This window comes from Zootoca vivipara, chromosome 3 (genome assembly GCF_965207765.1).
Source record: "Zootoca vivipara chromosome 3, rZooViv2.hap1.1, whole genome shotgun sequence".
Classification (NCBI taxonomy): Eukaryota; Metazoa; Chordata; class Lepidosauria; order Squamata; family Lacertidae; genus Zootoca; species Zootoca vivipara.
This window is the reverse complement of record NC_142586.1, coordinates 77,700,433-77,719,413: the sequence shown is the minus strand read 5'-3', so window position 1 is coordinate 77,719,413 and position 18,981 is coordinate 77,700,433. Positions and strand designations below refer to the sequence as shown.

The window sequence follows — 18,981 nt, the reverse complement described above, 5'->3', positions numbered from 1 at the left end:
TTTCATTTTTACTGACTCCCAAGAGTAATTTGGGTTGCTTTCCTGAGTATAAGATGCTGTGCAATAAAATCGACAAAGAATAATAAACTGAGCATCCGTGTTTTAGTCATGAATGTAATTATTTATGAGGTCAATGCATGCTATGTAATTTCCTACAGATTCTCCCCCCTTATTCTGTTGCTTTCAAAACTAATGTTCACATAAAAAAAAATCTAAAATCTTCCATATAATTTGGTAACTTACTGCTTTCCCAAATACTCTTTGCATCCTGTATGGGGATGCTTAGTCCATTAATGTTTCAAAATGCTAGTGTAAAGCTTCCTGCCGGCTATGTCATGTGACTTGTGGCAATTTCTATGCAATTTTTCTGTCGTGATTTTCCTCTGATGGTTTTTAGTAAAAAGTACTGAACAAGAAGGAACATTTCGACTTCTAGAATCTCCAGGGAGTATAATTTGCTTGACCTTGTAATACTACTACCATGTTATTTTCAGATATTGCTTTATAAAATGCCCTCTATGACCTGCCTCCCCCCTACCTAAATAGCAACAAGTGCTTACAATCTCTCATTGAATCACAACACTGAAAAATGCCTAAATGCGTATGTGTGCTTCCATCAGGAAAAATGGCAATTCCATTTTTATTCTAATCATAGCAATAGTTGTTGTTGTTTAGCCGTTTAGTCGTGTCCGACTCTTTGTGACCCCATGGACCAGAGCACGCCAGGCACTCCTGTCTTCCACTGCCTCCCGCAGTTTGGTCAAACTCATGTTCGTAGCAATAGTTACTGTATTCCAAAGAGCCAAAGTGTGGCATAAACACTTTGAGTGTTTCTAAATGCCCACCTACTTTTTCTTTTGAGTCTATTATGTTGTCAATGTTTCCCTTCCAGTTGGCTGATAATTTTTGTGTTTATTCCCCACTCCACTCCGGAAGTCCTTGCAAATCAATAATTGGGGGCCTGACTGTATGCTCCAGGGTCTGTTTCTTTATATAACCAGAAAAAACATTTCTTTTTTTAATAATGAATTTATAATTTCTACCCTTTAACACACCTTAATTGAAGTCAAGGGAACATCCTCTGTAGGACGATGCACTCCCCGCTGCATTCTGAGCACTTGGAATCCTTCTGCAGAAAATCCTAAGCCCTTCATTTTATGTGTAAACATGCTATTAAGAGGAAATATTTCCTGCCCATGAAGCTCAGAAATTAAAATTTAAAAAAACCCAAGGTTTTAGATGAAGTGAGGGGATTGTTGCGACTTCATTGACTTCCGAGAAACTGTGCCAGATCACAGCAGGACTGAATTGGGTCCAACACATAAAAAGATGCAGTTTCTTTGAAGCACCATAACACAATGGCAGTTCCATTGGGCTGCGTGGGTGCCTGCAGTTCCTTTGCCTGCTGTCTGATAACTCTTGGCACAGCACATAAAAAGCATTTTCCTTTCAAGCTAGCAGAAGCTTTTTGTTTGCAAAACACGTACTATCGCATTCATTTCTTCTTCCCAAGCATAGGAATGCATGGGGTGAGATGGATGATAGTAATTTTCACAGCTTAAGTCACTACTTTATCACCAGGAAGCAAATAGAACCCTCATGATGTACAGACTATAGGAGGAAGTGTTCTCTTGCTGTAGTAGTATTCAGCTGCTGTTAGACCCTGTCAAACCCCCTTTATGGTTTCTTATGTTTCGGATGCAATTTATGCCAGTTCTACGAAAGTGTGCAATTCACTTTGGGCTGTATTTAAAGAAATACATCCCCAGTAGTCAGCTGACTGTTGATTGCTACAATGTAATATAATTGTTGGATAAGAAATCAAGCTAAAAACATATTCATATCAGGGCAGCGGGTATTGGGGTGATGCTGGATACATCAAAGGATTGTACAGATTGATGCCAGGAATTTAGGTAAAGGTAAAGGGACCCCTGGCCATTAGGTCTAGTCGTGACCGACTCTAGGGTTGCGGTGCTCATCTCGCGTTATTGGCCAAGGGAGTCGGCGTACAGCTTCCAGGTCATGTGGCCAGCATGACAAAGCCACTTCTGGCGAACCAGAGCAGCGCGTGGAAACACCGTTTACCTTCCCGCTGTAGCGGTACCTATTTATCTACTTGCACTTTGATGTGCTTTCGAACTGCTAGGTTGAGAGGAGCTGGGACTGAGCAAGGGGAGCTCACCCCGTCGCGGGGATTTGAACCGCCGACCTTCTGATCAGCAAGCCCTAGGCTCTGTGGTTTAACCCACAGCGCCACCCGCTCCGTGCCACTCTACAGTGTTTTATACTAGAAAGAAACTGAGGAGAAAAATCAGATGCAGTAGAACAATGAACTCCCATGCAAAATTTCTAAGTGACTAAATAGCCCAATCTTTACACTTTCACCATTTGAACAATGATGGTACACCCCTTACTAGCATTGCACATACTGTTTTAGAACAGGTGCTTTTGTGGTTTATTCTGTTCTTAATTTGTACACCACTTTATGCTATGAAGTGGTCTATAAATTTGTTAAATGACAGCAGCAGCAACCTGTGGTAAACTTGTGGCCTTCAGAGTCTCAATTAGTTCTGCCTAAGGATGGGTCAAATCCCATAAGAGAAGTGGATTGCTAACTTGGCTTTCAAGTCCCATATACATTTTAAGCAGAAAATCCATGCCAAGTTTTACATTTAAATCTCTTTTCTCCCTTCTTTGACATTTTTCACATGTTTTCATTCATGCATTGTTGTGCAAGAGGCACATCATAGCATTTAAAGTCTTCAAGCTGTGGAATACTGAGACATCCCTATGCCTGAGTTTCCCCATATACTGTACGTTTAGCTGTGGAATGATATTAGCAATTGCGTTATGACAGTGAACTGAAAGTAGCTGCACTTGCCTCTGGTTTTCTGACTCTGTTTGAACTCGGAATGGAATAAAAGTAATTTGTGAAATGCTCAAAATTGCAAAGTGTCATCATCATGGTGGAAATTGTGATATGCGAAAAAGAGATAATGTGATAGGCAAAGAGATACCTAGGTTTTGGAAACAGCTTCAGTATGTCGGTTGTACTGTATTATGTGGTGTTTGGGAGCACTAATATTTGTTTCTCATTGTGCCTGTCGGTGGATAAGCCATATATAGATAAGAGAGATTATTGTTACCTTGCACTTTGCCTGGTTGACACAACACAGGAAGTTGAACTATGGCATCCTGGGACCATGTGAATGTGCAGGCTCCTGGAGAGTGGCTTGCAGAACCTTTTCTCCTCCCCAGTCCTTTTTACTGTCAAGCTGAGCTAAGTTTGGCTTAGTGTGTCATCCAGACGGGGACATGGTTAAGCTCTGTCTTCAGTAACCCTGAGCTATAGCTAAGGTTTGCTCTTGACTTTGTTCAGCGCAGAAGCAAAAAAGGACTTGGAGTGAACAATGTGGCTTTGAGCTACGGTACTTTCAGGAAGCCGACACAGTCCCAGTAAGCCATAGTTTAGCTCACTGTGTTGCTGGAGCTTGTTTACATAGCTTTGTTTCTCTCTCCCCCCCCCCCCAGCAATTAGTGAACCAAACATTACCCCCCCCCTTTTGTGTGTGTTAAAGACTAATCTGTACACAGTAAATCTTTATTTTGGTCCGATTGTTTTACTGAATTGTGTACTAAAAGGCTTAATGTGATCCTAATTTGCAGCTAATCTACTTTACCAAGGAAGTACTGTATTTGTTTTTTGAATGCCACATCATTAGCCTAACTTGTGGGGCAACAAAGAAGCACAGCAGTCCACAAAAGGTCTAGCATTATACATCCACACTTGTTATTCTCAATCCATGTGCATTTTGAAACAGGGAGGTACAAAAGTTGCCTCTTTAACTAGACCAGTATCTGTAGGTTCAGATGCACATGGTTGAATCTGAAAACCTTTCAAATTAAAATGTAACATTTTTGTCTGGCAGAATTATAATATACAGTAGCTGATTCTGAGCAATAGACAGAGCAAGAGAAAGATTGCTTGTTAATGCAAATATGTAGTCAGCTCAGGTGGACAGTAACCTCTAGAGAAAATATTCAGTGTATGCATGCATTGCGTTCCGACAGCAGGAATTGCAGGCTGTTACAGTGACTCAAGAAACTCACCTTCTGCAGGCATCCTAAAACTCTCTTATAGGGGGAGAACAACAGTGTTACTCGCCAACTTAACCCATCCTGCTTTGCACCCTCAATTGTGGCTTCCCTGGCATCTTTTTCTCTCTTACAGCAGTCAAGTGTTGAAGACATTATATTCCCAGTTACTGTCATAGAATCATAGAATCATAGAGTTCAAAGAGACCACAAGGGCCATCCAGTCCAACCCCCTGCCAAGCAGGAAACACCATCAAAGCATTCTTGACATATGCCTGTCAAGCCTCTGCTTAAAGACCTCCAAAGAAGGAGACTCCACCACACTCCTTGGCAGCAAATTCCACTGCCGAACAGCTCTTACTGTCAGGAAGTTCTTCCTAATGTTTAGGTGGAATCTTCTTTCTTGAAGTTTGAATCCATTGCTCCGTGTCCGCTTCTCTGGAGCAGCAGAAAACAATCTTTCTCCCTCCTCCATATGACATCCTTTCATATATTTGAACATGGCTATCATATCACCCCTTAACCTTCTCTTCTCCAGGCTAAACATACCCAGCCTCCGTTTATCTGGCTGGGTTGCCCCAGCTATTCTGGGTGTATTGTCATTTACTATCCTATGTGGGTGATTGGAATAAATGAAACACCATCTTGACATTGGATTTTATGTATCCATGAAGTACTGTAGTGTAGTGCATACAAAATGAAAGCTAATTTGAAAATCAGTAGTGGATCCTTAAAGAAAATCTCAGTTTCAAATTGTCAAAGAGAGATTGCAGTTTTGAAACCACTTCAGTATCAATCTAAGGTTCTGTCACTGAAAAAGAATTTATAGAACATATAGGCAACTTATCCCAAGGGTGGTTTACTATAAAGCATACTGCCAACCAAAAAGCTTTATGCTCCATATTTATGCTGGCTTTATAGTTGTAAAAGAAAGCCTGGAGGCGGCCTATTAACTTCCCCATCTTAGTGTGATTTATAGTATGATGGATACTATATTTGATACATTTTCTTTATGCTTGGACTGTTTTATTAAGTTGATTTATGAGTGGATAATTACAAAAAATAAATTCGAAATACTGTAGTTTGCTAAATAGCAACACTTCAGCAAAGAAAGTTGTTATCCAAATGACATTTGTATTGTATTTTTGGAGCTGCTTCAAAAATGCTTTTGTGATCAAGTTTAATACCGAAATACAAGCAGCGCATATTGCACAAAATGTGTATGCATGTAATTTTAGCATGTTGCAACTTTAAAACTGAGGTAAGCAGGGAGCCGATCCTTTCCCCACTTGCATGTCCAGCAAGCTGAATCAACAATTAATAACTAGCATTAGAAGTTAAACTGAGTTTGGAAGTGATGATGAGTTTCAGCCATCTCTGACAGGTTTTATACATATACACTGTCTGTAAGCTTTTAAAGAAGAAGTTGAACTGCATTTGCAATCGGAGGTAAAGTGTAGGTTAGGGCATCAATAAAGAATAAAGTCCAGCTCATCCTCTTAACTCTTCAGTGGTGCTTTTGTAAAGTTATGAGCTTCTTTATGACTGGTCGTATGTTAGTGTCAAATGGAAGCTTCTGCCTACTTTCTTCAAACAGTGAAGGTTCTTCTGCCACAGAGATTCAGTTGTTCCTTCAGGCTGTGCAATTCATCACTACAGGCACTATTTAGTAGGTTTACCAGCTATAAAACTGCAAAATGAGATTGAGCTAATTCCACGCAGTATGGGGAAGTTTTGATCAACGCTGTCAGTATTCTCTTGATTTTTTGGCAGCTTCAGAAGTTCAAACTTTCATTTATATATATATTAAGTATGTGTTTCTTATCCTCAGAAACCAGGGGAAAAACATAGGGTACTTTCTTCCTACAGAGGTTTTGACATAATTTTTGCTGGGCAGACTAGACAGGAATCCTGGCTAAACATTTCTTGGGAAATTCATAGAAGTACAACTTTTCTGCACCAAACATTTTCAAGCAGAAACCACTGGTTTGGAAATGGGGGGCAGCTACAAAGTATAAAACCCAAATGTGGTTTAAATGTAAATTGACTGCAAGAAAGCATCAATACTCCACTCTGTTTCATGGCTGCTTAGCATTGTTATGAAGATGTGAAAGTATTGCCATACTTGACTGAGCCCCAGCCTTACAATTCAGCTTAATTATCTTCAAGGTCATTCCCACCCCCCTCCAGAGTCAGACCAAGCTTGAATATGTCAAATTATCTAGAACTACAGAACTTGCTCCTTTCCCCCATTGTGTGCCATTTTATTGCTCTCTATAACTGTGATTATGCCTGTCTTTGCTGTGAAAAGCTAGAAAACTCAAAAGCCTTGTTTTGGCTTTTTCCTGCGTGCGGCAAACAAAGCACTACAGACAACCTATTCATCTGTTCACATTTACACAACCAAAATTGCCTGGAAAAATATCTTCCTGGGAATAAATATAATATGGTGTATATTTTCCAAACATTCACATCAGTACTGAGAGCCTTAATTCTTCACAATAAATATTTTCCTAACACAAATGGGCAAGCAACAAAGGTTCACTGCTTTCTGCTGTTCTTTGTCACGGACCTACATGCGGTTGCTACACACCATATAACAGGATGGAGTCCCGCTCTGTTGTATCTCTGCTGGAGGGCAGCCCTTGAACTGGACACTACAGCACCATGCTTATTTATATATTGATCCTACCCTAACTCAAAGTTGCTCAGGCATCGCACCCTGCCTTCAGGCTTATCTAAAAAAGACAAGACACACAAGAGAAGGAGGAATGGCGGGAAGAAGTAGAGGAGGAAGATTAGTTTGATGATGCCAGAGTGAAGAGGTAAGTTGTAAGTATCCAGTTGGGTCCAGGCTGACCTTCCCTTGCTTCAAGAGAGATGCTGCAATCGACCCATCAGCCCTCATTCATCTCAACAGTGACAGAGTATGCACACTATTGCTTGTGGCAAAGCATTCTTTCTGGAAAGGAGGGGAAACATGCTCCAGGCTGCAACTGCTACTCCTTTGGTTGATGGCTGGTGCCACACTTACCTTCCTCTTGCTGTGGTATTCATCTTGGAAGGCAGGCATGTATCCTCCCAGAGACCCTTGGTCCCTGGGCATGGAGTGTGCTTCCCTCCACTTCTGCTTCCTGAGGCAATTGGAAGTTGGAGTTGTGTTTCGGGTAGAGAGGAGGAAAACAGAGCTAGCAATTTGCTCCATATCACTCAGTGGCCTTCATGCCTCAGTAGGAATTGGGTGCATTTATTTTGCTTGGTTGCAGCTTTCTGGCAGCCCTACTGAACGTTTGTGGAACGTGTTGCCAACTGGGAGATATTAGGCCCCATCACTTCAGGCCTTTAGGAGAACCTACAGACGTGTTTGTTCTGTAGCTTAAATAGGTTTTACTGTGTTGCTGAATTGAATTGAATTGATCTGTATTTATTTATTGGAAGTTAGTATTTTACAGAGCTCAACTTTTAATGTTGGGTTTGTTTTTGAGTATCATGGCTGGTTCTGTTAGTGATTTCTTTGGTGTAATCTTCCCCAACCCCCCAACCCCAGATGCCTTGGGCTACCATAAGCTCCAGGCAGATTGGTCTGTTAACACATGTTATAGTGAGCCACCTTGGAAGGGTTTCAACCATTAAATGTGACATATGAGTATTTTAAATAAATAAATTAAGGAAAAGCTTGCCAGAACACTGCTTTGGATGTGAACATTTGCCTAGCCCATGGACTTTGGTTGTTGCCTGCTTAATAGGCCACAGCCCAGCTCCTTAACTGGCCAGGTGGGGCTCGCTAGCTCTGGGAGGAGGGGTGTGATTCCTCAGCTGGATTAGGCTCAGGACAGGTGAGGGTCACCTGCCTCATCAAGCCCGGGTGTTGCAATCAGCATGCAAAGTGCAAAAGGGAAGCAGAGCTGAGGTGCTGTGTCTCCTCAACAGCCCATGTTGATGGACCTTGTTGGTTGCACCTGTACCTCTATGGGACCGTGCTTTGGGTTTGACTCTGGGCTGTAAACCTAACTGCTGTACTTCATACTTGGCTACTTGGATTAACCCTGGGCTGCTTATCCTGGCCTTTGGACTATGCTTGTGTGGATTGACCACTGGACTTTGGACTTGGCATACACTTTCTGCCAGGTAGGCCAGGGGTTCAGGACAGGGAGTGGGAGAAAGTCCCATTGTGTGGGCATACTACGTTGTTCTTATTCCACCTAGTGTTACATCCACCCTTAAGCTGGCTGCTCCTGTAGTCCAAACATCTATTTTGCCTTACAAAGCATGTTTGTATTTTCCATTCCTGATAAGAACATAAACGCATGCATGCAAAACGTGTATTAACAACATTTGGCCATAATGAGCTTTGAGGAAATCAATAAACAACTTACTTTGTTATGAGAAGTGTTTGGGAAGCATGTTTTGTGCTCCTAATATCTGATTTGTTGTTAAGTTATGTCCGACTCTTTGTGACCCCATGGACCAGAGCACGCCAGGCATTCCTGTTTGATACACATGCATAATCTTTGTCTATGGGTAGGAATTGCCAAACTAATGTCAGTTTCACAAAGTCTTCTCAATATACTTTTTCAAATAATCGCTGCCATCTTCCTTGACTTGCTATGTCTGCAAAAGCAGTGAGGTTTTCTTCCTGGCATAAAAGACACCAAGGCTGACTTTCTTGCACTGTGAAAGTAATTCTCAGCCTTCTCCAGACCATTATCAAAGACTACCTGACCTCTACTGCCCTCCCTTAGGCACTGAGGAGAGAAATAAATCACACTGGACACTTATATTAGACACTGTTCAATACCACTGATGTTTTTATTTCATTCTATATATTAAGCTACAGTTCTTAAGGTGGTTTCGTTTTAGACAGGTGGCTAGTAAATGAAGATAAGACATGGGCAGTTAGTTTAACAGCAACTGAACCTAACTATCTAAAGTGCTACCTTGAAAGCCTTAGTTTTGATTTATTAACCACCGCCCCCCCTCCCAAAAAAACCTCATTGCAATACGCAGGGACATTGTTTTAAGGATCCTGTTGCATGCCACGAGTTTTACACTAAAATTAACTTCCCCTAGACATACTAACTGAATTCAATTAGCTGCCAGTTTTAGCATGAAAAAATGTCTAGTGATCTCACTATGGCTGACTATGTAGAGAGGCTGGGTTATCTGTGGACACCTGTGCCTGCAGTTGTCTACCTGTCTTTAATGACACTGGCAATTTATTAAAAAAAAACCTGTATCACACCTGTCATCAGAAGACCTCGGGTAAGATTACACTGAATGAATACATAAAACACACTAATAATGCACCACAATAATATCAATAGTCCATTGATTTGTCACTACACTGACCAACATTACAGCCTAGAAAGACTTGTCCAAACATGACAGGTGCCCAAAGCTGTACAATCGGTGTGTTTGCTAGGGCTGATGGGTATTGTAGTTCAGCGACATCTGGTGGACCAAAGGTTCCCCACCCCTGGTTTACAGTGTTGATGCCACTCTTAACTTCTAGAGGGATTATGAGGTGTTATTGCCAAGAAGATCTTCTGCTGAATGCTTGATTCCTGGGATTTCACTTAAGGTTGAAACTACCAGCCAAGCATCCCCAGCAGAACTGAAATGTGACATATGTGATGGGATCTTGTAGTACTTTCCTAGAATGTGAATTTCCTAGAAGTGAATTTTAACTTTTAGTATAGGCAGCTCCCCATTTATGTGGGGGTTGCATTCTGAGGCACTGTGTGCATTGGTGGGACACGGGTTATCCTGCCCCGTTCCACCTCCCCCCCCCATTGTAGTTCTGAAAACAGTGCGCATGTTAGCAGCCACACAGGTGCTGATCACACACAAATGGGAAGTTGCCTATAGAATGTATAAAGTCTGACCCGGTTTGGGACTTTTAAAGACCCATCCTTCCCTGAAAGGTTTATAGCTTTCTTAGTATAGTTTAAGATATTGCTGCCACATCCTATGTGTACTAAGCTTGGGATTCTAGATAATGGGATATATCATGTTAATGTGGTGGCTGGCTGGGAGGTGGCACATGTGAACTTAAGACTTGCTTCTGATTGCGCTGTGGCAATGCACAGGTACAAGGTGAGTGCTGTCTGAAAGCTCACTCCCTGGATCATCACCTTGTCGTGGGGAGTGGGCTTGCACATTCCTATGACCCTTGTGAGCGAAGCTGTCAGGAGTTTTGCACTCCCAGCAGGGAGTCACCCAGGGTGGTGAAGTCAAAGGAGAGGAGCTAGACAAAAAACGATCCAATAAGTCCTCACCCGCAGAACAGGAGGAAGATAACAAGTGGTATGTTACAACGGCTGTGAAAGGATGCAAAATGCCAAGCGCATATCCACACTGCTATATGACAGGTTTGGGAGTGGTTCCAAGTATCTGGAAAGTGGAAATAACTGTAAAACACGGACAAGCAATACTGTTGCCAGCTGACTGTCTGACAAGATATCATCTTGGATTATAGCTCAGAAAGGGGAAATATGTTTTTAATTGCAAGACCTACAGTTTCAGAGCCTTGACAGCATAATTTACAAGGGAATATACGTTGGTGCAATTTCTTCTTTCTTTCGGAAACATGCTAAAATTCTTGTGTGGTGAACTCATATTTGCATAACTGGGAATAATCAAGCTGGGAAAATATCCTGTTTCTTCCATAATATAAAAATTCGCCAAAACTGAATGGAGATTGGTTGATACATTGTGTATGTTTATACTTAGGTAAGAATACAGCTGAGAATGCTAATCAAAGAGGAGTAAAAAAAGGAACTCTTGCTAGGAGCAGACTGCATGTGAATGGATAATAAATCGGTTTGGATTTGGGCTGCTTCTACACTGGGCACTTACTGTGCCTTATTCATTTTTAATAGGGCTTCTACACAGCATCATTAGCAAAACACCACCACCACATTACCCTGAAATTCAGCTTGTTTCCCCAGCCCAGAAAATCTGACACACCCACCCACCCCACCACTTAATGGCATAACTGCTCACTTTCATCAGTTGCAGATGATCCACCCCTGTTGCCATCCTGGCCAGATAATGATTTATATACTGTAATTAGCTCAGCAATTTGCTGGATTGTTCTCTAGAAATTTTTATGGTCTCTCTCTTCTCTCTAGGAATCGGCTCTATCCCTTTCCAAACAGAGTTGCCTTCATAGAATTGCCCCCCTTGCAGTGGGGGGCAATCATAACTGGGAGTGCAGTGCTGGAGAAGGCCACCCATGCTTGAGTGGGCTGTGTTCTGGTCTTCCTTTGAAAGCACTGAATGCGCATTTACTGATATATCTATCTCCCCTTTCCTTAAAGCACAATGCAGTTTTATAATGTTGAAAAAGTGCCTGGAGTGGGACAAGTGGGTGGCAGCCAATCAGTGTTGTGCATAGCCAGTTCTGCTGCAAGAATACTGGTTTTGCCCTTGCTCAGTTTGAACAAAACATGACGTGTGCAGTTGTACAGTGGGTTCACTTATTGAGTTCTATGTCTGTATACACCTCAGTCCCATTGCATCCTATTTTTCAGTTTCTTTCTGAGGTGCTCTTACACTGCGCATCACAATTGAGCTTGAGGGTCAGCCAGTGTGGTGTAGTGGTTAAGAGCGGTAGACTCATAATCTGAGTGTCTCTGCTCCTTCACATGTAGCTGCTGTGTGACTAGACCTTGGGCTAGTCACACTTCTCTGAAGTCTCTCAGCCCCACTCATCTCACAGAGTGTTTGTTGTGGGGGAGGAAGGGAAAGGAGATTGTTAGCCGCTTTGAGACTCCTTCGGGTAGTGATAAAGCGGGATATCAAATCCAAACTCCCCCTCCTCCTCTTCTTCTTCCTAGCAAACAGAATAGTAAGGTATGTCACACCTTCCTGTGCTTCTTTTGAGAATGTCCTCAAGCAAGAACCATCATCTCTTGTCTTATCGGAATTGCTGCTGCATAAACAGGAAGCTGAAATAATTAATTCTATTGAAAGTAACAAAAGGAGGAGGGATAACATGAAGCAAGCCCCTGGATTAGCAATGCAACTGCTGAGAAAAATAAATCAAGCTCATCTACCCTTACCCATGCAATCAAGTGCCACATCCATATCCCCAACTATTATTAGTTGCTCTAGCTGTGTGATACCCAGCGCCAGCATTTTAATTCATCTTGCAAATGTATGCATGGAGTTCTTTTTATTATTATTTATTTATTTAATCAGTTTTTCTGATACAAACATCAACCACAAAAGACACATACAACAAAAACCATGATAACAGTAATAACTCAATTTGACAATTCAGATTTGAATACACTGATATACCTATGACTACACCTTTTTTAAACAATTTTTTCCCACCTCTCTCTCTCTCTCTCCCCTACTTTCTACCACTATCTGCCTTATCACTTAAATATTCGTTCCAGATTTCTTCATATTTATCCATTCTTACTTTACGTCGACATGCAATTCGTTCGTAGGTAGCTAATCTGTCCATCCATATTATCAATGAAATCTTTTTGCAGCTCTTCCAATTAATCAAAACAAGTTTTTTTGCTTCTAATATAGCATGGTACATCAATTTTTTTTGACCCATTGAAATCTCCCATGTTTCCGGAATATAATTTAGAATTAAATTCAGTTCCCCTAAATAACAATTTCTTTTTATAACTCTTGCTATAAATGTCCTCACCTCGCACCAAAATGATCTTATCATCGGCCGGTTAATCAGCATATGTATTAAGTTTACATTTTTACTTCCACATCTCCAGCAGTTGTCTGCACTTGTTATTTTCTTTTGGTATAGTTTTGCTGGAGTCCAGTGGACTCTGAATATTATTTTCTGTCTTAGTCTTAGATCCATAGAGGCTATTTCTGTTGATTTCATACTTGACACCCATACATCATTTGTTATCTGTACCTCTAACTCTTCCCTCCATTTTTGTCTATCATATTCTAGATCATATTTCTTCCTGTTTAGTAGGGTTTTATATAGTGCAACTGTAGAATTTTCTGTTTTTGTTGCAGAGATTAAATCTTGTAGCAGCATGGGTGTTTCCGATGCTGCTGTAGCGTCAGGGCCAAAATGCCTTTCCAACATATGTTTCAATTGGATGTATTGTCATTGTGTTTCACTGGTTAATACGTACTTTACTTGCAAAGTCTTATATTCCACAAATTTTTGATTTTCATCAATTAATTGATTCAATGTCAAAATACCTTTTTTCATCCAACTTTGCCAAATTATTACTTGATTTCCAATTTTTAATTTTGGGTTGGCCCATATTGTTAATTTCTCATGCAGATAGGGGTAATCCTTATTATTTATATTTATATTCATCCAAATTTTTATAGAAGCTTTAATAGTCTCCAGGATAATAGGACACTGGATTCTTATCTCATTATACATGAAAAAGCTTTCTTTAGCACCTCAGCCCTTGCTTTTTCCTGCAAGGCCAATTGCAGTCATTAACAGTCGTTAACAGTCATCAACAGGTTTACCACTCCTATCAGCCTATCACCCATTCCCATCACCCCCCACCCACCCTCTCACTACACATAAGGATCTGGTGACTTCTGTTTCAGTGTATCTGAAGAAGTGTGCATGCACACAAAAGCTCATACCTATGACAAACTTAGTTGGTTTCTAAGGTGCTACTGGAAGGATTTTTTATTTAGGATATTTCATAAAATTGGAGCCGAGTTTAGTCGACCCTACAAGAGATTCAAAGAAACTATATTCGAGAGTAGCCCAGTTGGGATTCCTGCTAGCTCTCTAATAATTAGGCTTACTCAGGAGGTAAGCCTGGTGATATGATTCCAGATTTGGGAGCCCAAAGCCGCCTTCCTTAGTTGGAAGTTGCATTTTGTATAGTGATATTTTTGGTGGCTTTGTACCCCACAGACATGATCTAAATAGTTGATCTATTTTTTGGAAGTATAATTTGGGAATATATATTGGTAATCCTCTAAGAATGTATAAAAGCTTTGGAACAACATTCATTTTGAGGACATTAACATTTCCCCAAAGGGAGGGGTTTAGAGGTCCCCCACCTTTCAATATCAAAAGAAATCTCATTTATAATTTGATTCAAATTTAATTTTACAATTTGATCTATATCTGATGAAATCATTATACCCAAGTATGTAATAAAGTCTTTGTACATCCTAAATTGATGGTTTCTATACAATGTAGCCCTTGGCCCTATTGGTAAAATCTCTGATTTTGTCAAATTTATGGAATATCCCCATATTCTGCCAAAGTTTTTTTTTCTCTATAATTTTTGGAATTCTATCTTCTGCTTTTGTAATAAATAAAAGGATATCGTCCCCAAATATGGTAATACAATTTTATAATTATCTTTGTTGTGTTTTACACCCATGTATGCATGGAGTTCATTTAGCTATAGCCAGTCCTCGGCAATGGTAATCTCTTCAAGATCTCTATTAGTTAAAATAACAGTTTCTGGATGAGTGGCAGATTAATCACAGAGGGCCGGGTTGTTGCATGAGTGGATCTGGGAAACAGCCCTCTGTTTCAAGACTCTTATATCATAAGCATCCAGCATACTAAATAGGAAAATGTATTTGGAGCTTAAAAATTCAAAGTTGCATTGGGTTGTCATGTTCTGTGGAACTCAAGTTGTTGTCTGGCAGATCAGATGCTGACTTTCTGAATTCACCTGGGCCATTCCTGATGATGCAGTCGCACAGTCCTCCTTGCCTGGGAGGTCATGTGATACCAGGGCCTTCTGGGTGCAGCTGGACTACAATTCCCATCAGCTTCAGTTGCCATGGCCAATGGTCAATGATGGTGAGAATTATAGTCCAATAATTTCTGGAGGTGCACAGGTTCCCCCATCCCTGTACTAGGGGATCAGTGTCATTGACTGATATAAAGACTTCAAAATCTACTGGCTTCCCCTAGTCTGCGCAACTTTTCCTTGATGGAGATCACAAGGTATTTCCATTGTACCAGCAGAATATCAGCCTTCAGCAAAACTGCCTTCTGCCTCTCTCCTACAGCAGTGCTCAAACCAGGGAGGCAGGGGCCACTTGCTGAAATCCCATTATTTTACTACCCTGACTTTCCTGGTTGTAGGGGGCGGGGCCCTGCCCAGCCTTCTAAAAACAGTAGGTCTCGGGACCAGCACAAATGGAGAGGGTGGTAGAGCATCTGCTTTGCACTTGGAAGGTTCCAGGTTCAGCCCCTGGTGTCTTCAGGTAGGGCTGGGAGGGAGCCTGCCTGGAACCCTGAAGAGCCACTGCCAGTCACTGTGTAAACAATACTGAGCTAGATGGAGCCAGTGGTCTGACTGGGTAGAAGGAATCTTCCTGTGCTCCTAGGGGCTCCTCTGACTCATCCTGCAGTCCAAGCACCGTTTCCTACAATGTCCAGCTGGACACATCAGAAGCTCACTAGCAGGGCTTAAAGCAATAGCCCTCTCCTGCTGTTACACCCCAGCAACTGATTCTACAGAGACATAGTGCCAAGAGGTTGCATATAGCAATCATAATGAATACCTGTACTGTTAATCATGGTGGAAGAGATATTGTTTCTATGCACGTTTAACATAATGCTGTTTTTAATTACACTGGCATTTCCAGTGTTTTACTGATTTATAGAAGACAATGTTAGGTATTTTGAGCACATAGCTCTGCAGTTAGCACTGCTTCTGAGATTTATAAAATTATTCAGTGTACAGATCTTTAGATTCATGGCTTTGGATCAGGCAAATTGCAAAATATAAGAATTGTAAATTTGTATGAAGTACCCCTCCCATGGACATATTAAGAAAAGAGAGATCCTGGGCTCTTAGTTTCTAGTTCGGTGCTTGTTGGGTGAAACCCATTAAAAATGATTCCACTGGGATACCTTGAAATTGAACTTTGCCCCTGCTTCCACTGAAGTTCTTCCAATTTTTTTTAAAAAATCATACAGTGAAATGACTTTTATTATTAATTTAAGGCTTGAGTGTGTTTACTTGTTTGCCAAGCTCAAGAGAGGCATCTTTTTTTATCAATAGTTTTCACCCAGTCCCTGGGAATGAGTATAGTTTGCCCTCTGCTCTTCTTCCTCGCTTTATTAAACTTCTCTGCAGCTTGAGAGGCAGATTTGCTACTATTAGTCATGCTGGAAGGCAAAGTGTGATCTGGACTAGGGAAAGCAAGAGTCATTCCAGGCAAGCTCAACCAGGTGTCACCTCTATATGCAATATGCCAAGCTGGTCTGTTGCAGTAACTTTGCTTTGAAGAGGTATCCTACAGTGCAGCTTGGCTCTGGCGGGGCAGGTTGAATTAACCTCCTAAACAATACCTGTCAAACTGATAGGCACTTGTTAAGTTTCTTTTTTAAAAAAAGCTGAGCTGAGTGAAAATGTTCTGTAATAATCAATTGTATACCACCAAGACTAAGTGTTTTTCCATTTTTAAAAGAAGGTGTTATTGATTCAATCTTCTCTATAGCAATGTTTTCATTCATTGTTTTCTCTTGAGTGTTGGTAAAACATTGAAATTCAATATGATATTGTTGGATTTGCTCTGTATGTTGTTCTAATATTAGTTTATCAAAACAAGAGATACCAACAATATTGCTTCACACCATTTCTTAAAAATACCCTACATACTCTGCAAATTGGCTGCTCCTTATCCATGATTGTTTTAAATTTTTGGAATATAGCAACTGGACTTTTAAAAATGTTTTGTTTGTTGTAATTGCCTAGTATGCTTTTTTATCTGTCTTTAAACTCTTATTTGTAGCCTAGTTTTTAATTCAGTATAATATCATATAAAGATTTCAGTCCTGTTGTTTCTCTATAGCTAGCCCCGACATTAAAGCAATTTATAATCTTCAAGAGATTACTGGGACTTTGATTATTTCAGGTCTATCTATGTGAATGTGAACCACCCACAAGGTATGGACAGATGGGTGTAATGTTGGCCATGTCTACACAAGGGTTGCCCCTTACCAACCTTAGTCATGGTCCAATTTGAGTCCCTTTGCTTGCTGAGCAACAGAGGCTTAAAAGGTCTGTATGAAGCCTGGAACATTTATGAGTGCGATGAGGCACATCAGAACCAAAGCAGGGTAAATGCAGCTTTCATTAATGTGCCATGTGCCTTGCAAGCATGGCTAAACTTCTTTCTGTAGTTAGTCTGTATTTTAAAAATGGCTTTTTAAGAAACCAGTTGAAAACCATTCCTTAAAACTATATACCTTTCAAACTTAACATATTTGAATTTATTTTTAAATGTTCTACAGATATATGTGCATCTGTTTCACCCATAAAATGGTGCATTTTGTAAAAGGTGTGTGTGTGTGTGTGTGTGTGTGTGTGTGTGTGTGTGTGTGTGTGTGTGTGGCAAATCAATGGGACTTCAATTGCAGAGGGTACTTTTGTGAGTGAGAAAGCAAACAGCCTTTATGCCATTCATCACACAAGGAAGAATGAATTTGCCTTAGGCAGGGCTGGAGTCTAGAGAGCTGTAGAAAATCCAGCAAAAATTTCAAACTATTAAAAGGAAACCCTCTTGGGGGACTTAGGTTTGTTTGCAAAATTTTCTAAAGAGAGATGGAGAAGAGTTGAGTCTCTGGTTAGACTTTCAGTTAGCTGGAGAGTGGATATAGCAAAACATAGTCTATAAAAACATTTTTCATATCTCTAGGGCTTCGCTTTCCAGCCTTCTAAAAAGATCCCTATGTTAATCCTTCAGAAGAAATGAGACTCTTCTTTTTAAAAGCTTGTCCTCCCATAAAAGAGCATATGAGATCCAGACGGGCAGGAAACCAAGGGTCTCTTTAAATTACTCCAGATAAGAGATTCTGATTTCCTGTTGGGCCTTTAACTCTGAAATATCCAGCCATTTTTGCCATGGCTCCCCATGATGTGTTCTGTTTACTTCATCTGCCTCTTTGAATAGAATAGAATAGATCTTTATTGTCCTTGCGGGAACAATGAAATTTGGGGGGAAGGAGCTGACATAATGGGTGAGAATGTCCAAGTCAAGTACCTTGTTACTTACAGCAGTGATGAGCAGTCTTCAGGGGATCTACTTTGGTTTTTAGTATAGAACCCTAAGATCCATTGCCTTATGAGGTACATAAATAGTGTTTTGTGGGGCACAAGAAGGTGTCTGAGCACATGCTAAGCATAGGAATCTGCTTTTAGTAAAACCTGAGCTCAGAGTCATACCACACCAACATCCTTATCCCCCACTTTTCAAAGCTTTCTTCATCTCAGCAGCCTAAATAAAGCTCAGAGTCATACCACACCAACATTCTTATCCCCCACTTTTCCAAGCTTTCTTTATCTCAGCAGCCTAAATAAAGCTATTTTGTTGCTACCATGGGTGCAGAAGACTTGCATAACCAGATGCCTTCATCTGCCCCAGCTGCAACAAAACATATATCTTCCATATTGGTCTCTACAGCCACAGCAGGTGCTGTAACTCTCCAATGGTTTGACTTCACCTCCAAACGCACACTTCTCCATTGTCTCCCAAGACAGATGGATACCAGCAGCGTTGGGGAAGTGGTTGTGTGGAGAAGCAGCAGGATTTCATATGAAAAACAAACAATTTATTTACTTCAACATATTTTTCACAGATTATTGTAACTGAGAGTGCCCTGGGTATTCACTGTGATTAAAACCTAAACCTGTCCATTAAAAAGGAAGATTCCTCCATGTTCCCCACCCACTCTCTGCTCAAGTTTGCAGCATTTCACATTGTTATTCATTTACTGTGCACTTATTATTATAATTATGCAGTGGTTGCTTTACAACCTGAGACCACAGAGTGGCTAGGAGTCCTTGATCTCACTTGAGACACCTTGTTAACAGTGCAGTTCAACTTGGACATGTAAGAAATTAACCCACATCACACTTTTATCATAATTTGGGAAGA

The 18,981-nt window shown here is 40.8% G+C and overlaps 1 protein-coding gene across 14 annotated transcripts in view; it reads left to right on the top strand.

Annotated features, from left to right (window-relative positions):
- SMYD3 (SET and MYND domain containing 3) overlaps nucleotides 1–18,981 on the top strand; it is a 345,088-nt gene that overhangs the window by 150,196 nt on the left and 175,911 nt on the right. The gene's annotated exons all lie outside the window — the stretch shown is intronic.